This window comes from Tasmannia lanceolata, unplaced genomic scaffold (assembly GCF_043159265.1).
Source record: "Tasmannia lanceolata isolate RefF3 unplaced genomic scaffold, GAP_Taslan_0.1 ptg000015l, whole genome shotgun sequence".
NCBI lineage: Eukaryota > Viridiplantae > Streptophyta > Magnoliopsida > Canellales > Winteraceae > Tasmannia > Tasmannia lanceolata.
Window position 1 is genome coordinate 10,978,480 of NW_027518692.1, and position 6,482 is coordinate 10,984,961.

At 37.3% G+C, this 6,482-nt stretch overlaps 1 non-coding gene across 1 annotated transcript; it reads left to right on the top strand.

Annotated features, from left to right (window-relative positions):
* The first annotated feature begins 2,999 nt into the window (after nucleotides 1–2,999).
* LOC143847602 (small nucleolar RNA R71) lies at nucleotides 3,000–3,105 on the top strand. The gene has a single exon (XR_013235131.1). It is a non-coding gene; the product is annotated as a small nucleolar RNA R71 (small nucleolar RNA).
* The last annotated feature ends 3,377 nt before the right edge of the window (nucleotides 3,106–6,482 follow it).

Below are 6,482 nucleotides of genomic sequence, written 5' to 3' on the forward strand. Positions count from 1 at the left end.
TTAAAGGCCTAGTAATTTTAGAAAAATCTTTTATGAAGCATCGGTAAAAGCCCGCATGACCTAAAAATGATCGGATGTCCTTCACACTTTTGGGCGGTGGAAGATGGACAATGAGATCCACCTTGGCTTTATCAACCTTAATTCCCTCTTTAGAAATCACATGTCCTAGAACGATGCCCTTTTTTACCATAAAATGACACTTTTCCCAATTGAGGACAATGTTCTTTTCTCTAGTCCTTTCTAAGACTAATTTTAAGTGATGTTAACATTCGGCATAGGTGGAGCCGTGAATAAAAAAATCATGAATAAAAACCTCTAAGAAGGTCTCCACCATGTTAGAAAAGATACTCATCATGCATCTTTGGAAAGTTGCCGGTGCATTGCATAACCCAAAAGGCATGCCTCTATAAGCAAACGTTCCAAAGGGGCATGTGAATGTCGTTTTCTCTTGATCTTCAGGAGCTATGGGAATTTGGTTATAACCGGAATAGCCATCTAGAAAACAGTAATACTCGCGACCCGCTAACCTTTCTAACATTTGATCAATAAAAGGCAAAGGAAATTGATCCTTACAAGTAGCGGTATTAAGCTTTCGGTAGTCAATACAAACCCGCCAACCCGTTTGAATGCAAGTAGGTATAAGCTCATTGGTGGCAGATTGTATAACGGCAACTCCCGACTTCTTAGGCATTACTTGGACGGGACTCACCCATTGACTATTCGAGATGGGATAAATGATCCCATTATCTGACCATTTTAAAATTTCTTTTTGGATGGCTTCCTTCATCACAGGATTAGCCCTTCTTTGATGTTCCCTTGAAGGTTTGACACCCTCAATGAGATGCATGTGATGTTGCACAATCGAAGGGCTAATTCTTTTGATGTTGGCCATTGTCCAACCTATGGCTTCCTTGTTATCTTTTAGCAATTTAATGAGTTCCTCCTCTTGAGGGGAGGTTAGGTCCACAGCAATTATTACAGGCAAAGAACAATTATCACCCAAAAAAGCATAACGTAAATGAGAAGGCAAGGGCTTCAAGTCCAACTGCGGGGCTTCTTCGATTGATGGCTTTGGAAGAGATGTTGCTAGTGATCCAACGGGCTCCATGTTTTGGATGGCAAAATCTTTGGAAAAGAAATCATCTCCATCATTTCCTAGTTTGTCCAAGTATTCTTGGAATCCTGCATCAAAATTAATTTCAAAATTAGAAACAATATCGTCAGAAAAGGAATGTAACATATTGATTTCTTCATGAAAATTTGGTTGCTTACCCAATCTAAAGACATTAAAATCAACCGATGTGTTTTCAAAAGACAATTTCATTAATCAATTTTTACAATTAATTAGAGCGTTGCTAGTGGCAAGGAACGGCCTACCAAGGATGATAGGAATTTGATCCTTGATATTAGCAACGGGTTCCGTGTCCAAAACCACAAAAGCCACAGGAAATAAGAAATCGCCTACTTTTACTAGGACATCATCAACCATACCTTTTGGTGTTTTAATGGATCTATCCGCCAGTTGGAGTGTGACGGTGGTAGGTTTGAGGTCACCTAGTCCTAATTGCTTAAAAATCGAAAATGATATGAGATTTACACTAGCTCCCAAATCTAACAAGGCAGGATCAATTTGAGTGTTTCTAATAGTACATGATATAGTGGGACATCCCGGGTCCTTATATTTTGCTATCATTTGATGGGACAAAATAGAACTAACGTTTGTGGCCAAGAAAGCTTTCTTGGGCACATTCGTTGTCTGCTTTTGTGTACATAGATCTTCAAAACTTTAGCATATGTGGGGACTTGGGAAATCGCATCAAGCAAAGGAATATTCACATGCACTTGTTTAAAAATATTCAAAACTTTATCAATTTGATCTACCTCTTTATTATTAGCAAGTCTCCTTGGAAAAAGAGCTTTAGGAATGAAATCTCGTGCAGGGGGAGAAGTTACCTCTTCTGTACTTACCTGTTTGGGCTCCTCTTCTGAACCAACAGAGGGAGATTCTTCACTTACCTCTTTTAGAAAATCTTGCGCATTTTTAGAAGGTTCGGTGCTGACCTCCTCTTTGTGATATTCTTTTCCACTTCTCAAAGCATAAATCGCATTGCATTGATTCGCAGTGTCCTGCTGCGGCAAGTTGGGTTGAATGGCATTCAACTGATTCACCTGTGGTTGTTGATTCCCATTCATGGCCACATTCCTTGGGTTAGGAATGGGTTGACTCAGCATCTTTCCTTTCTCCCTTTCACTTAGGGCCGTAGCAAGTTGAGAAATTTACTTTTCTAAGTTGTGTTGGCCCATCATGAAGGTACTCATGAGAAGCTTCATGTTATTCTCTAAAGATGCAATTCGTGCCGACTCCCCTTGTTTCTGAAAACCGGAGGGGGTAGATTTGAACCACTATTAATCATGGGGTTTTGAAAAGTAGGAGGGGGAGGGGATGGCCAAACAAAGGTGGGAGGAAAGGTTGGCTTAGATTGGCCGAATTGGCCTTGGCCTTGGAAATTAGATGGTCCACCTTGACTCTATGAAAAGTTGGGATGATTTCTCCATCCCGGATTATAAGTGCTAGAATAAGGATTATTGGAATACAAAGCACTTACATTCTCATTAGAATTACCAAATTTAGCAAGAGGTGGACACTCTTCCATGACATGGTCCGTGGCTTGACACCAACTATACATAGGAACACTGTGCAATTTGATGGACCTGTGAAGGTCCTTTGACAACTATTGCTTCTAGCCTTTTGATTAGGCTATCAAGATAGGCCTCTTTTGCCATGGCACCCTCTATTAGAAATTCCTTGCTTGAAGTGGCTCTCTCACATTCTTGAGTGGATTCCCACTCTTGTTTTTTCTGCCAAATCAAGAAAGAAGTTCCATGCCGCGGCCTCATCAGTGAAAGATGTAAAACCGTTAGGACACACGGACTCAAGAAGTTGCTTTGTTTGGTAATCTATGCCCTCATAAACAATTTGGCATAAGTGCCACAAATCAATTCCATGGTGAGGACACTATTCGAGTAGGTCTTTGAACCTCTCCATAACTTAGAAAATGACTCTAATGGCTTTTGTTTGAATTGTAAAATATCGTTCATAAGCTTATTAGTTTTATGTAATGGAAAAAAACATTTTTAGGAAAGCGACGGCGAACTCCTCCGAAGTTGTGATGGAGTTCGTTGGTAAGCCATAGAGCCACTTTTTGGCTTCATCCTTGAGTAAAAATGTAATAAACCGCTACTTTACTGCATCATCGATAAGTTGCAACTTAATCAAACCACATACATCTTCAAACTCACGCAAAAATAAACAAGCATCCTCCGAAGGGAGGCCAAGAAAGTGAGGAAGCAAAGAGATAAATTGTGATTTTAGCTCAAAATTACTGCCCTGCGCGACTGGCAATCTAATATAAGAAGGTTGTGCGGTTCGGGCCGGATAGAAGCGATCGCGTAAACTCTTGGGCGGCTCTTGTTCTTCCGCCATAGCTCCTTGATTTGGATTTAGTTCGACGTCTTCTATCGTCTCTAACCGGTTTGCTCTTTCTAGTCGATTGGCCGAGTTCCGCACCCAACCTACGGTCATAAACACAAGAAAATCAAGTAAGAGAGATGGATAGGCAAGAAACCAAAAATATAACTAAACTAAAAATAACTACTAATCTAACACTTCGAATAATTAAGATTCTAATGCAACTCTCTTCCCCGGCAAAGGCGCCAAAAACTTGATTGAGAAATTAAATAACCGCAAGTGCACGGGTCGTGTAAATACGGGTCGAACTCAGGGAAGAGAAATCTAGTTGTCAATCCTATTCTTTTACCGATTAGAATACAAGTTATGATATAATGTTGCCTGGAATGGACTTGGGATTTCCGTTGACTTGACCTCGGAGGCAACACTATATTTAAGCTTATATTCTATTCAATCTAAGAATCAAATTCAACTAAGATCTTTTTTATTTAAAATCCTAATTTAGGCAAAGTGTACCAAATTTTAATGATCTCTATTAACTAGTTATCTAATTTAATTAGAAAACCAAATTCTAAGGGCTTAAGTGAATTGAAAAATTGAAAAAGTAATTTGGAATAGTGTTGAATCCTTAATTCAATATAAAAGAGTACTTAGGGTTAGAATCCACCATAGGTTTGGATTAAATTGATTAATTAAAACAACTCTTGAATTGGGTTGAAAATTCGATTAACTAGTTAATAAGGAATAAGATCAAAGGGATGTCATTCCTTATAAGTAATTAATCAAATTCACTCTCCAATTTACATTAATTATATAGAACTTTATATTTGTTAATCAACAATCATTCATACGAAAGGGGAAAGCCAATGACATGAATGATTGGAATTTTTCAAACACATAATCCTACACAAATTTTCAATTGAGTAGATTGATTTAATTATAAATATTTCTCCTTCCCCATGGCTTCAACTAAACCCTAAGTAATTAGGATTTAGTTCTTCACGAAGAAGGGAAGAAAAACAAAAATAAAAGAGATAGATGGGAGAAAGAGTGCCATATAAAACTTGGAAAGGAAACGAAACAAAAGCAAATTACTTCTTCAGTAACTTCAATTGAAACAAAATTACATCAAATTGAACTTAAAATAAATAACAAAAATTAAATAGAACTTACTCTTTTTTTCCTCCAATGCAATGGTTGATGCCTCGATCTTCTTCAATGCTTTAATTGCCACTTCGAATTTGCCTTAAATCGCCTTGAATTGTTGATCAAATAGTTGAGAAGAACAAACATAAAAAATTTAGGGGTAAAAACAACAATAACAGAAAATTGGAGAAAAGGAAATATAAAGAGAGAAAGATGTACGAAACTTGAGAAGAGAGAAAGAAGATGGGGAAAGAAATAAAAACAAGCAATGGAGAAGAAGAAAAATTCGAGCAAAGAAGAAAGAGATTTGTGCACAAAATAAGCTGGAGAAAAAAGAGAGCCACTCTCCAACGTGGGTAACTACTTAAATAAGAAAACTAGAGAGGATAGAAACCCCAAAGTTGCCGAATAGAGATAATCTAATTAAAGAAGACTTCTTTTGTTTTGGGAAAGAGAGATATTGCACCATAATTTCCTTCAACTCAATAAGAGTAACAATCCATAATTCCAAATCATGAAGGTTTGCAAAATTATTGTCCGAATCCTTGTCTTGATGATCCCCTTGGTAACTTTGTAACAATATTTTTTTTAATAGTTTCCCATGTTAGCACATTGCCCAAATGAGTTAAGTGTTGTCATTTTCTTCTCTTGTCTTTACTGTCCATATAATTGTTGACCGAACTTTGCTTGTGAGGAAAAAGAATAGGAGGTAAAATACTATTATAAGAACACTTTCCTATCCATTGCAAAGTGTATACATGCCTTTACAATATATACAAGAATAGCAACATTCCTTGAAGGCTCGGATGATATGCTCAACCCCTTTTTATTCCAGCCACCTTACTAAATTCTAGTAACCTGTTTCCACGTGGATCCCACTAAAAAAAGAAACACAATATGCCACTTGTATGGAATATAGAAAGAGTAAGAGTCGGTTCTTGCTTTCTATTCCCATTGCATTGCATTCTTTCTTATTATTATTTCTTTAATACCATTTGCATGCAATCCGAACTCACAACCTGTTCACATTATGTATACACAAAAAATGGGCTGAATTATGATGTATCTTGACCGTCCACTTTTCATAAAGGAAAGAAATCACATGGCACCTTTTTCATGGCTGTAAATCACTACCTTGTGCATGATATTTCCAAATTTAATAAATACTATTTAATCCAAATCATCCATTTTAGTGGGTCCCACTTGCAATTCAGTTATCTCCCAATTCAGCACAATTCCAACAATATGATTCCAGCATCTATTCCCATTCCAATTCAGCAATTTCTTTCAATTCAATAACTGATTCCAGCAGCATTCCCATTCCAACAGCCATTTCAATTCAACACTATTCCAATAACTGATTCCAGCAACTGATTCCAGTTTCTGATTCCAGCAATTTTTTTCCATTCAACAACTGATTCCAGCAGCATTCCCATTCCAACAGCCATTTCAATTCAGCACTATTCCAATAACTGATTCCAGCAACTGATTCCAGTTTCTGATTCTAACAGCTGATTCCAGTTTTTGATTCTAGCAGCTTTGAATTCGACAATTTCAGCACTACTTGATTCTAGCAGCAATGTAATTCCAGTGGGTCATCCAAACCGGTCATTGAAAGATAAAGAAATATTTATATAAGTGGGCCCAACAACTCTAATGTGGCTGCAAATTTAAATTGGTATGATACTGGTTTGGTGAGCCTCAAATCCATTGCTTTATGATAATCTAAACCGTATATATGCTGAGCAATTATGAACGAATTGGCCATAATGTAAATTTGATGTATCACCAATTTATTTCCATAGACCGATCCAGACCATCCATCTAATTAGACCATAGGATGATTCGATTCATCAAAATTGTAGCC